We start from the raw sequence: 13728 nt of genomic DNA, 5'->3' as shown, positions 1-13728 counted from the left end.
CATTGGACTACTATTAATTACAAACCTGAATTTCCTAGTTTCTGTCTTTTCTCCTTAATTACAGTTATTAGATATAGTGTAACATTAGTTCTGGAGTCTAGGAGCATTAACCCTTTGGGACCAGGCTTCTAATTTAGTATCCACATGTCCTCAGCTAAAAGAAGCAAGTCACGTTTTTTTGCTCAATTCTTCTAGTTTCTATGGAAGATTATTTGCCTTGTCAAATGTCCAGTGAAAGCTAAGATATAGGAGTTTGTGAATGTACCAAAAAGATAAGAGGACCAGTCATTCAGATGCTGAAAACTCAAAAGAATTTGGTTTTCATTAAAAGGGTGATTCTTCTTCTTTTTTTTTTTTTTTAAGATTTTACTTATTTATTCATGAGAGACACAGAGAGAGGGGCAGAGACATAGGCAGAGAGAGAAGCAGGCTCCTTACAGGGAGCCTTACGTGGGACTTGATTCCAGGACCCCAGGATCACGCCCTGAGCCAAAGGCAGATGCTCAACCACTATGCCACCCAGGCGCCCCAAGGGTGATTATTTGTCTTATCAGGGGTCTTTGAATGTGTGGAGAGGATGTAAATGGAAATATAAATGATTATTTCACATTATTCTGAATTATTTTCATGAATAATTCTAGTGCATGCATAAAATAAGTCTATCCTAATGTGTGTACAAACCTCAACAACCCAAATATTACAGTTTGTTTCAGACCTTTAAGAAGTCTGTGTTAGTTTATCTGACAATTTAGTAACCATTCATTCATTCATGTATTCATTTAGCAAGTGTTTGCTGAGTACTTAATAAACCAGGTACTCTTTGGGGTACCTGATGCATCGATGCACAACACAAAAAACGTCTGCTCTCTTGTAAATCACATTCTAAAACAATGGTTCTCAGACTTGTTGATTTCAGAATCCTTTCACACACTTAAAAAATATGGAATTCTTGGGACACCTGGGTGGCTCAGCAGTTGAGTGTCTGCCTTTGGCTCAGGGCCTGACCCCAGATCGAGTTCCGCATCGGGCTCCTTGCATGGAGCCTGCTTCTCCTCCCTCTGCCCGTGTCTCTGCCTCTCTTTCTGTGTCTCTCATGAATAAATTAAAAAATCTTTAAAAAAAAATTATGAAGTTCCTTGTCTATTCATTTCAAATAACAGTAGTAAACTTATTGAATGTTAACATAAAAAACATTTTTATGAAAATAACCTATATCTTGAAAAATAATGAAAAGAATAGCACTATTTTAACATGTTTGCAAATCTCTGTAATGTCTGGCTTAATACAAGAAGATAGGTTCTCATATCTGCTCCTGTATTCTATTTTTTTTTTTTGTATTCTATCTATTTAGAATGAAACAGCCTCTAGAAAATTCCAATGTACACTCATAAGAGAAATGAAGATGAAGAAAGAAAATAATAGCTTAAAGGTGTTATTATAAATATATTTGACCTTACAGACCTCCTAAAAATGTCTTAGAACATTCAGAGGTGCCAGGACCACACTTTGAGAACTACTGTTCAAAAGAAATTTTGTTCAATTTTTTTGGTAGTAAAACAAGGCCAGATTTAGTAATTAGCTTTTTCCAAAATTATTGTTTTATGTCTCAGAATAGGCTGAGTCCCTATTATACGGTATCCATTGATAATAGTTTTTGGAAGAAGTTATCACTAAGATAATATAAAAAGGCAAACAGATGCCCCAAATAATGTACTTCCTTACAATAATTGAAAATTCTTTTTTTTAGGTCAGTTTTGTGTTCTTCAGGATTTTGAAGTACTTTACAGACATTACTTAATTGAATATCCCAGAATGCCAAGGAAATGTTTCCAAATACAATTTTTGTGCATTTTGCAGATGGTTTAACTGACACAGTGGCAGGGCTTGTCCTGGCTTGAAGAAAAGCTGTGAGTAGAGACAAAGAATTACCATGTGTTTATTATGACTATAAACACACTACAAATCTTCCTTAACTTATGATGAGGTTACATCTCCTAGTAACCCCATCATAAATTGAAAATATCTAAAGTCAAAAATGCAAAGAATACACCTAAGCTACCACATATCATAGCTTAGCCAAGCCTACTTTAAATATGCTCAGAACCCTTACATTAGCGTAACTTGGGCAAAATCATCTAACACAAAGCCTATTTTATAATTAGAGTGTGGAATATCTCATGTAATTTATGGAATACTGTACTGAAAGTGAAAAACTAGAATGGTTGTACAGGTACAGAATGATTCTCAGTATACTGGTCGTTTACCCTCCTGATTGCATGGCTGACTGGGAGCTGTGGCTGCCACTACCCAGCACCACAGGAGAGGATCATAATGAGTATCACTAGCCTGGGAAAAGGTCCAAATTCAAAATTCAAAGTATGGCTTCTACTGAATGTGCATGGCCTTCTCACCACTAAAAGTAAAACATTATAAGTTGAACCATGGTAAATTGGGGTCCGTCTGTATATATTCTCCAGATTATTTTAACTCATCAGCCTCATCAGAAGTATGGATAATGTTTTAATCAAAGTTTCTACTCTCAATGTCTCAACAATGCTTGATCTCTTTCTCTCCCTCCTTCCTTCCTTCCCTTTCTTAAAAAAATTTTTAAAAAGACTTTATTTATTATTCATGAGAGACACACAGAGAGAGGCAGAGACATAAGCAGAGGGAGAGGCAGGGCCCTCTGATGCTGGACTCTATCCCAGGACCCTGGGATCGCGCCCTGAGCCAAAGGCAGACGCTCAACCACTGAGCAACCCAGGAGTCCCCTTTCCTTCCTTTTTTTTTTTTTTAAATAAAAACAACAAGGACAACAACAACAAAACCAAAACTATGAAACTTCTCAGACACTAAATCTTAGCTCAGCTCCATAAAACACCTTGGCTTTCTGGAAGTCATCATTAGGTGACCTCAAACACTGACATTCAGGTCAATCACAATAAAACCTCATCACTCCTTTGTTCAAAACCTCCAATAACTTCCCATCTCATTCAAAGGCAGAACTCTCAAAATGATCTATGAGGAGATCATTCCTAATTTCCTCATTGTATATCCTCCTTCTTTTTTTTTTTTTTTTGGTGTGTGATCCAATACAACTTTATTTATAAACATTGACCTTTTTTTCATGTGACTTTCACATACCAGAAAATATTCTTTTGATTTTTTTCAACCACTTAAAAATGCAAAACCATTCTTAGCTCCTAGACAGTATAAAAACAAGTGGTGGGCCAGGCTGCAGGCTGTAGTTTGATGACTCCTGTCCCAGAGGGCAGATTTCCAGCAAGTTCCCTAAAGCGGATTTTCAACAAGCCCTACCAGTGCTGCGCCACAGCAACTTCTCTGCTTTTCAGTGAGCCACACCTGCCCTCTTGCACAGGGTCTGGATCTCAGCCCAGGGTGTGGGGTTTAGGGGACCGTAGAGTGTCCCTTCCTTGGGTGCTGTGTCTCAGCGCTAGAGGTAGCGGCTTCCCTTATTATCTCCTATTCCCATTGTCTTTAAAGTTCTCATCACTTTCTAGTAGCTATATTAATTTCTATTACTGCATAACAAAGTACCACAAATTGAGCATCTTAAGGTAATAAACATTTATTACCTCAGTTTCCATGGTCAAGAGTCTAGGCATAGCATAATGGGTCCCTTTCCCAGTGTCTTGAGACTGCAGTGAAGATGTCAGCCAGGGCGGTGATCTCATCTGGAGCTGGGGTCCTTCTCCAAGCTCACTGGTTGTTGGCAGAATTTAGTTCTTGTGGTTGTGGTAGTGAGGTGCTCTGCTAAGCCTGCCTTGACCCTCTCCACATCAGGGCAGTTTGCCTGAAGGCTAACAGGAGAACACATCTGCAATTTCTGCTTCTTATGGCACACTTACCTTTAGGCACTCTTTTGTAATTTCCCTTTTAATTCAGTCAAGTGATTAGGGATCTTAATTACATCAGCTCCTCCTCCTCTTTTGATGTCACACCAGCCTCCTCTTGTTCCCTGGACAGACTGGCATACAGTCACCTCAGGGCTTCTGCACTTAGGGTTCCTCCTACCTGGAAGGCTCCTCTCCTCAGGTAACCACATGATTCACTCTCTCACTGCCTTCAGGTCTTTGCTGAAATGCCTCTTTCTCAATGAGGTCCCTGACCACCTTATTTAAAATTGCACCTTCCACTCCAGAACTCTCTTTCCTTTATGTGCTTTGCTTTTATCCTCAGATCACCATCTGTCACACAATATGTTTGACTTATTTATTTGTTCACGGTCTGTCTTCTCCCCACTAGAAACTAAGCTATACGTGAGCTAAGATTGGTATCTGTTCTATTCACTGGTGAATTCCCATCACCAGAATACATAGTAGACAGTCAAAAAATATTTGTTGAGTAAAAAATACAGAAATCCTAAAATAAACTTTGACATGTGTCAGAATGATGAGAATGTGGCCAACAAAGAAAATATGCCAAAATATAATTAATATGTACTTCCAAAAAACCATCCTGAAGTAAGCTATTACATCAACAAATAAGGACAAATGGACAGTCTACTCCATTGTTTTTTCTGGTTTCAGAATTTTATACAGCTTGTATTTTTAAAAGTTAATGGTAGGGGACACCTGGGTGGTTGAGCATCTGACGTTGGCTCAGGGCATGATCCTGGGGTCCTGGGATCGAGTCCTACATCAGGCTTCCTGCAGGGAACCTGCTTCTCCCTCTATCTGTGTCTCTGCCTCTCTCTCTGTGTCTCCCATGAATAAATAAAATCATTAAAGAAAAAAGTTAATGATAGGATTACCCAAAGGAGTTCTGCTAATAGAAAAAAAAAATGTGAACAGAGTACAAATTCTCCTCATGATTTTATAGGAGAGAAGGTACTTAAGTACCTTCAAACATATTCTGTGTATTTTGTGCTTTTTTCTTTATGGTGTAGGATACTTACAAGCCTGAAATCAGTTTTATGAAAATGAATAAAACAAAACAAACCCTCAACAACCCATCTAGTGTTCCAAATGAAAATTTGTTATTATTAAATGCATTTGTATCTAAAATTAAAGAGTGAATTCTGTGCAATTATATATAATTGTTGAGAGAGTTTGAAAAATCAAAGTTCAGAAAACAGAGGAAAGAACGAAGAAAGACAAAGTCTATGTCTAGTTAAGACTGGGAATAAGCACGTGTGTGGATGGTGGGGAAGTATGTTGTATGTGTGGGCTTTACCGACACTGAATAATCCTTGATGGTGACAGGATCATCAAGGCTAGAGGTTTTTAACTGACAAGGTGTTAAGATGTATTTAGTGGTGAGGATATCCATAAGTCATTTCTAATTAATGTTAAAGCATTTCATACTTGAATTGACTTCAAAATTTTAATTTATGGTCAGGTTTAACCCTAGTACATGCTTCTCAAACTGAAGTGCATATTCCTATGCTCTCTTGAGTAGGACTTGCAGCTAGTTCCCATGAAGTATGTGATGACTGTGATTAGCTCCAATCCTTTGTATCTCAGATGGAAAAGATTGGGGATCCATTGGTCTGGTTCTTTTTCTAAGGAAAATCAGAAATTCTCCAAGAAAAAGCAAAAAAAAGAAAGAAAAGCTTTGATGCCATTATCAAGAGACTGTTGGGCTATCTTCCTCAAATATTTCTGGAATAGAACACTTGAAAACCGTTCATCATGAGCTTGCTTTCAGATAGAGATAAGCTGCTGCAATGAGTGTAATTACACATGGTGAGATGTGAGTTTTAAAATCCTGACATAGGAATGCCTGGGTGGCTCAGTGGTTGAGTGTCTACCTTTGGCTCAAGGCATGATCCTGGGGTCCTGGGATCAAATGCCGCATCAGGCTCCCTGTGGGGAGCCTGTCTTTTCCTTTGCTATGTCTCTGCCTTTCTCTCTGTGTCTCATGAATAAATAAACAAAAAAAATTTTTTAATTAAAAAAATCCTTACATAGTGCAACGTTATACCCTGAGACATTAGCCTATAAAACAATATCAAAAAGTAGATTGCTTTTGGTTTTCTCTCAAATCTGAGAATTCACAAAATATCTGAGAAGAAGAAGAAAAAAAGCATCCACTTTGTAAAAAAAAAAAAAAAAAATTGGGACTTATTAGGTTTCAGTAACATCTCTACCTAAAATAGTAAACAATGTATGGAATGGTTGTTATTTTTCCTTATGTGCTGTTGAAGAAACAAGCTGTTTTGGAATTTTGCATCTTGTATGCAATCTTATTGCTATAAATTGAAGAAACATGTGCAGTATTGCTATGGTACTGACTTACCATAAAGAGCTGTAATAAATAAATAATGAAGATGTTATCAATTCAAGACACTGACACAGATACTGAATAGTAACACTGTCAAGTATATTTAGTTTTACACTGACCATAATACACATTACTCCTCAGTTGGGCTTTTGCACTGGGTTCCTAACTTGCCCCCACTGACTCTTCAAATCTATTTTCAGATGAATGCTCTTGAAGCACAACAATGACATCCCATGCCCCCACCCTGCCGCCTTATTTAGAAATCATAAATACCTCCAGAATAAAGTTCAAATCTGGATCTGCTTTTCCAACCTCATTTCCCATGACTATTCCTCTTTTGGTGTTGATTTGAAGCTAAACTACTTCCCTCCTTGCCCTACCTCCAAGACGTTGTCTGCTGCCTATAATTCTTATTTCCAAGTCTGAATCCTCCCTAACTCTCACGCATTTGCAAAGGCAAGTGTGGGGTAAGACCGAGTGCTTGCGTTTATGGGGAACTGACCACTTTCAAAATCTGAGCCCTTTAACTGCTCTTTTCATAACGTTATCACCAATGTATTTCTATTGTAGCTTTAAAAACTATCGCAACCACGGAATACCCTAAGAACAGCTTAAAAATCCTCTTTTAAGACAGTACATTGGGGAGCAGTCTCTCCCCTCACTTCCAACTAAACACTCTCTGACATGGAGGCTCTGTTCTAATGACCATGTCTCTGTGAAGGCTGGTCTCTGATTCTCTTAGCAAGGGAAATTTTCCATTCTTCTTACCTTTCTTTGTACTTTGCCCACTTATCTTGTTCAACAATATTCATTGCAATATCTGTGAACCTTCTAAGTGTCTGATGCCAAAACTTCAAGGTAAGAACGATTCTACTGCTGCGCATATAAATAACCCTTTAAACTTCCCACATTTTGTTGTGTTGGGAGAAGTCTTCTCAGTATGTGAGGAATAGGCATACCCAGGGCACCTAGGATAGAACCATAGTCTCAACAGGCAAAGCCATGGAGAACAGAACCTGATTCCAGGACACAGCAGTGCTTGGGACCCTCCGGCCTCAGGAGGAGTTCTAGGGTTCTGCTGGGTTAGCCATCCCCATTCCTTCCACTCAAGAAGCACCTCATTGCTTGCTCCTTATTCTGATTTTCTGCTAATCACAGTGGTGTGGTAAGCATCTATCTCTACTTCTTCAACTTCAGCCACATTACCAACAAACTCATTTTCTCTGCCTGTCTCACATTCAAACTTCTGGAAGATGCGCTTAATCAAGGGGCCAGCAAGGCACTCAATTTTGGACTCCTGTCTTGGGCACAGCTTCTGCTCCAGACCTTTTCTGGATTTGGGTGTTGGTCTCAGATTGAATCTTGAAGCCTTGGGGTGCAGAAAGTATACAAAAAGTAACAGTTTCAATCTATTTTTCCTTGAAGGTGTCTATGAGTATATTGGACAATCAAAGTTTCATATCAGACCTACCTTTATGATAGCTGTTTGTATAATATTTCAGGTCCCCTCCTTATGGTAAGCCCCTTGAAATCATAATTGTATTCCATTCATCTTTGCATATTTCAGTGAGTAGAACTGTACCTGGCACAGAGTAGATACTCAATAAATATACATTAATATATGCCAAGATTATACCCTGGATGTAAATCCTGTGCCTCCCTACAAAATGCTGAAAAGTGCAATCTGGCTTTGCTTATTCTCTAAGATGAATATGCACTACCCCTGTTCTCAGCAGCAGTCAGACCAACATAGTCGTGCTGGTTTTTGCATGTAATTCTAGCCAGAAGGGTGCAAAGCTAAAGGTGGAGTGGCTAGTTAGTTTGCTTTTTTTCTCCACTGTGGTATATGTTAAAAACTGTTTTATAAGATTTCACTAGAGCCCAGAGTCCCCACATATACACAAGAAATGTTAAACTAATTACCAATTGATGGTTTAAATGTGGTAAAAAGAATTTCAGGGGTGGAACAAGAATGTGAAACAAAGATTATGCCTTAGATCCCATAACCACATTTCTAGTCCAGTGATTTGGCAGCCATCCAGAGGGGCCACGTTATGATATAGATGACATTCTGAAAACAGAGATTTACTAGGGAATTTTCTGGGGTTTTTTCCCCAAGTAATTTTTTGTTTCTCCTTTATATCTTTTGGATTGTATTTCTAGGTAGCAGTCCTATGTTCACATAAAGGAAAACGTTTTCGGGTTTTGTCTTTAATACTACTCTCCTGGAAGTTTTTTATCACTAGGATCTTTCTCATATTCACTTTGCAAGATTTCTTTATTTCTCTAACACAAATTATCAATAACTGTACTTTGTCACACATATTTTGGATATGTTCATATTTCTTTTAGTAATGACTCTTTACTGAAAAGAATACCAATAAAGATAAGTCCATAAAAAAAGTAAAATTTTCATATAAAATCTCATTTTACTTTCAAATCACTTATCAAATATGAATGCTTTCACCCCAAAACAGAATGATTTCTGTGCTTTTCCTGCATGATTTCCTCAGTGCTTAAAAAGAGAAACACAAAATTATTTTATTAGACATCTATTTTGAAAATTTTTCATGAGAAGCATTGCTACTTGAACTGAAAAAAATGAGAAGAATGAATATTAAATGCATAGTGAGAGAAAACTTTATGGATCTATGAAACAGCACCAGTCTTGTTTAGAAAATAATTCTAGTCTAAAGCATTAACAAGTTAAAGAAATAAATATTTTGCTTGTCTACTGGAAAAATAAAACAGGATGGATTCTTTATACCACTCTCCCTCAATTTATTATCTATCAGTTTTAACCTCTTGAGTTGACTTGTGAAATAATATGTGTAGATTCTATATTAAATGTTTTGTTACCCAGGAAATGCAGGCTTTTGTGGCATTAGCTCTTCAATATTATACATAATGTATGACCACCACCAGCCTCAATTTATATTCAGCAAGTCTTTGTTGCAAAGCATCCATACCATTAACAGAGATAAACATATCCACCCCAAACTTTACACACCACTCTGCATTTTCCATGATGAAAATGTTAATAGTCCAAATGGCATTCTATTTTATCACTAAGTGCTCTTGTTGTCTATTATTTGCAAATTAAGCAATGTCACTCATGTGCATAAAACTAATATCATCAACATACAGAGAGCCCTTCAAGAATCTCAATATAATAAGCCATCTGTGCCTTGGTCCTGTAGGAATCTGTGGAAGCCAACAATATGTTTAGAGTCAGAGGTACACTCAGAGTTGAAAATCTCGGCTAGAAAATCCTTTTCTGTGTTTACTTGGGAACAAGGACCCAGAAAGTAATGTTCAACAGCATACTTTCATTTCAGGAGATAATGGTCCTTCCAAAAGGAATACTGTCTTCTTTTCAGGTCTCAGCCAAGGGGTTTTTCAAGCTAGAATACCAATTATTTTATGACTGCGTAAAGTCAATGCACAGCTAGCAGTGGAGCCTGACCATCAAATTTTTCGCTTGCATATTTAGATTAGAATGATGTGGTGAAAGGCTTTGGTAACTTTACTTTTAACTTCTACTTTGTTCTGTGATAGGAAAATTTCCCTTTAAGTATTAAGAGCAGTTTTTAGAAAATAGGACCCCCTAGTAACTCAGTAATCCATAAACTCCCTCCTTCTGATTTTCCTGGGGGACTCCACCGCTATCTTTTCTCTTCTTCTCTACTTCACTTCAGTATTTGATCAGGAATAATAACACCTGTCCCAGGGATACAAAGGGAGGTTATATTAAAATTATTTATGGGACGCCAGGGTGCCTCTGCAGTTGAGCATCTGCCTTCAGCTCAGGGCCTGATCCCGGGAGTCCGAGAGCCCCAGGACCTGGATCCGGATCGAGTCCTGCAGAGGGCTCCCTGCAGGAAGCCTGTCCCTCCCTCTGCCTGTGTCTCTGCCTCTCTCTGTGTGTCTTTCATGAATAAATAAATAAAATCTTTTTAAAAACATAAAATTATTCACAGAAATGTATATTTGGATTCCAATGATACTCAATAAAATGGAAATAAATAGGTATACTAAACACACATCCAGCTGTGAAGAAAAATTAAAGGTACAGCTACACACTAATAAGAAACAGAATAAAAAGTTTGACTCTTCAATATTTTGCTTCTTGAGCAGAACCATTTGGCCAAGAGATAGAACTATTTGTTTTAGCACCCTCTTAGTCTTCCTCTGTAGCCTGGGCACACTGGGAAGACCAAAGTCTTAAATCACCTCAAGAGCGGATTTGGTGCCTTTACTTTTTATGGCACTACAGGAACACGTGCTATGGCGCAGTCTTTGTCTCTTTTACTAGAATGTGAGTCCATTTTTTTATACAACAAATATTAATCAAATGTCTACTATGTGCCAGTCACTATTTCGGGCACTGGGAAGACAGGAGTGCAAAACCCAAATAACACCAAACCAAAAATACAAAACAGAACCAACCAACAAAACAAAACTCCCTGCCCTCCTACAGCTTATAGTCTTAAGAGGTTCGGTGTTGCGTTGCCTTTTTTAGACCTACTTGCCTATGTGTTTTCTGTGCTTTGATGTCTCTTATCCCCTCCCTGTCTTTACTCCTTGTCCCTGATCTGACTCAGTCTTGCTCAGTGTCTAGCGTTCAAGAGATGTTTGTTGCACTGAATCATTGTTTCTCTGTGTTCTATGGAGACATAGCCTATGGCATTCCCAAAGTTAAAAAAACATCAGCACATTGTTGTGGGGCCCATCTGCAGGTGACGTGGGACCTGCAGAGAAAGGTTTGTGGTGGTGACTCAAGCATGCAGAAGGTAAGGAGTGGCACAAGGTCACTGTGGCATGGCCTGCACCTGTGCAAGATGCTCTCAGGATACTGGCTGATGAGTGATGGGGGTGGCTAAGGACATAGGGAAGTAATTTAAAAGGTACCAGGAAATTCTCTTTCATCGCCTAAGTGTGTAAGCCTTAAAGAACTGGGCAGAAGTCAATGAGCTTATTTTAACTGAGTAAATTGCCCTGAGATGCTCTTCTCCTTGAACTGGTGAAAAAGCTTTCTGTCCTACTAGGGTTACATTTAATGACTGGGAGTAAAGATAAAGGGAGAATGGAGGTGAAGGTGGACAACAGGTAATAAGGCCTTCCAAAAAAATTAGAGGTAGAGGTATATTTAAAAATTAAATCAGGACATGGATGGAGGTGAGGAAATTCTATAGTGTGGTAGCAGGTTATGCCTAAGGTAAGAGATGGCCTACAGGCCTTAGGGGAATCCTGCAAAGGGCCTTGGGCCTCTAGACTCTGAGAGTTACCAGTTCTAGTATCCAGTTTTGAACTAACTGCTTTCTGTATTGTTCTTTTCTTTTTTTAAGATTTTATTTATTTATTCATGAGCACAGAGAAAGAGGCAGAGACACAGGCAGAGGGAGAAGCTCCCTGCAGGATGCCTGATGTGGTACTTGATCCCAGGACCCTGGGATTACGACAAGGGCAGATGCTCAACCACTGAGCCACCCAGGTGCCCCCGTATTGTTATTTTCTCCTGTTAACCTGAGCCTTCAGTAATACTTCGTTCAGTGTTTAAAAACAAGTAATATAGATATTTAGCATAAGTGTATTTATTGGGAATAAATTATAAGAAATACACTTCGATGTCACCTTTCTTAGCAGCTATCTGGCATTCCTAAGTGGCTATACTATATACTGGCAATATTTTTGCTAGTATAATATATTATTAAATGGAAGTAAGAAATTATAAAATTGTATGATCCTGTTTCTATAATAAGAAATAAATATCTACATATGTATTTAGAAGGCTATTCAGTGAACTATTAATGGAGAAAAATGGTGGTGAAATGAAAAGTCTTAAACTATTTTTAAATTTTAGCATTAAGTTTGTTGCTTATAAAGTAATAAAACCATACAGGACTTCTAAAAATAGAAATGAAATGTAAAAGGAATTAGGAATAAGAATTGCTCTTATAAAGGCTTTGCAATCCTTATAGCTGCCAATTTGGGGGTTTCTTTACCCATATCCCTTTTTCCCCAAAAATGATTAGGAAGTGAAATCCCTAAAACAAAACAAGCTTACTTATTCAGACTACAGATATTTTCTGAACCCACTTTGTGCAGGCACTACTGAGTTAGATGCTCAGTGTGCACAAGTGAACAGGTCGGATGTAGCTCCTAATCTCACTGAATTCCAAACAGAGGAGCAGAACTGTGCTAACAGTTTGCCAATGTCTATTCTATAATGGAGTAGCTCAAGGCCTGGCTTGAATCTGGCAGAAGAGGGCTCAGCTGTCTTGCCTAGAAAGCTGCTGAGTGAAGAACTCAGTCAGTCACTCAGTCATGAATTGTCGGCCTCATGTCATCCACTGGTGCACAATCATCACCCCCACCTTCTAGAAGCATGCTCCCTGGCCTTCCTTGCCTGTACCCCAGGAGGTTCTTTTTAGCTGTCACAATCCCCTTTATTAGAGTTCTTCTTCCATTAAGGGTAAGTATGCAGTAAGACACTTTCTTCCTATCACCTTCCTCAAAAGAGCATTTATTTACTTAATGGAGAAATTTTTAAAGTGGTGCAAGTTAGAGAGCATAGCTATTGAATGGAGAGCATTTAAAAGTGTATGTGGGGGGATCCCTGGGTGGCGCAGCGGTTTAGCGCCTGCCTTTGGCCCAGGGCGCGATTCTGGAGACCCAGGATTGAATCCCACGTCAGGCTCCCGGTGCATGGAGCCTGCTTCTCCCTCTGCCTATGTCTCTGCCTCTCTCTCTCTCTCTCACTGTGTGCCTATCATAAATAAATAAAATTAAAAAAATAAATAAATAAAAGTGTATGTGGGTGCAAGAGCTATGGTGGTGAGACTGGGGATGCATCCCTTAGATTGCGTTCCCAACAAAAAGCTAGTCTTGTCCCTAATGCAGTAAGTCCCTGTACAGTTTACTGATTGAAGACCTTAATGAAAACAATGCCTGATGACATATGTCTGATTAATTAGTGATAGCTACTCATTGCTTTTCTCAGAGGCCACCAGAGAGAAGGGGGAGTGTATTCACTCATTTAATACACATTTATTGTGGACTATTTTATTCCAGGAATTGGATTAAATGGCAAAGATAGAACAATGAATAAGATAGGCAACGCTCCTGTTCTCACAAAGTATATAACCCAGGTGTAAAACAAAAGATACTATCTACACAGTGGGTTCTATCTTATAAATCCCATATGCAAGTGCTAGGCAGTAAAGCACAGGCTTTTTACGTTGAATTCAAGGCAAAGCTCAAAGCTGGGTTTAATCTCAGGCCCAGCGGTTTTTTTTTTTTTTCTTCCTCCTTAGATTCCATGTTTTAGGAATGTTTTAGAAATTATTTTTATTTCCATGTCTAGAAATAATTTTTAATCAACTTTTTCTTCTGAGGGTTTCCATTTACAAAGGAAATGTTTCTGTTTTATTTTTAAAATAAACTTGATATTTTGGGGGGCATCAGTGGCTTAGTCAGTTA

This window comes from Canis lupus, chromosome 25, assembly GCF_048164855.1.
Source record: "Canis lupus baileyi chromosome 25, mCanLup2.hap1, whole genome shotgun sequence".
NCBI classification, from domain to species: domain Eukaryota; kingdom Metazoa; phylum Chordata; class Mammalia; order Carnivora; family Canidae; genus Canis; species Canis lupus.
Note: the sequence above shows the minus strand (reverse complement) of the source record.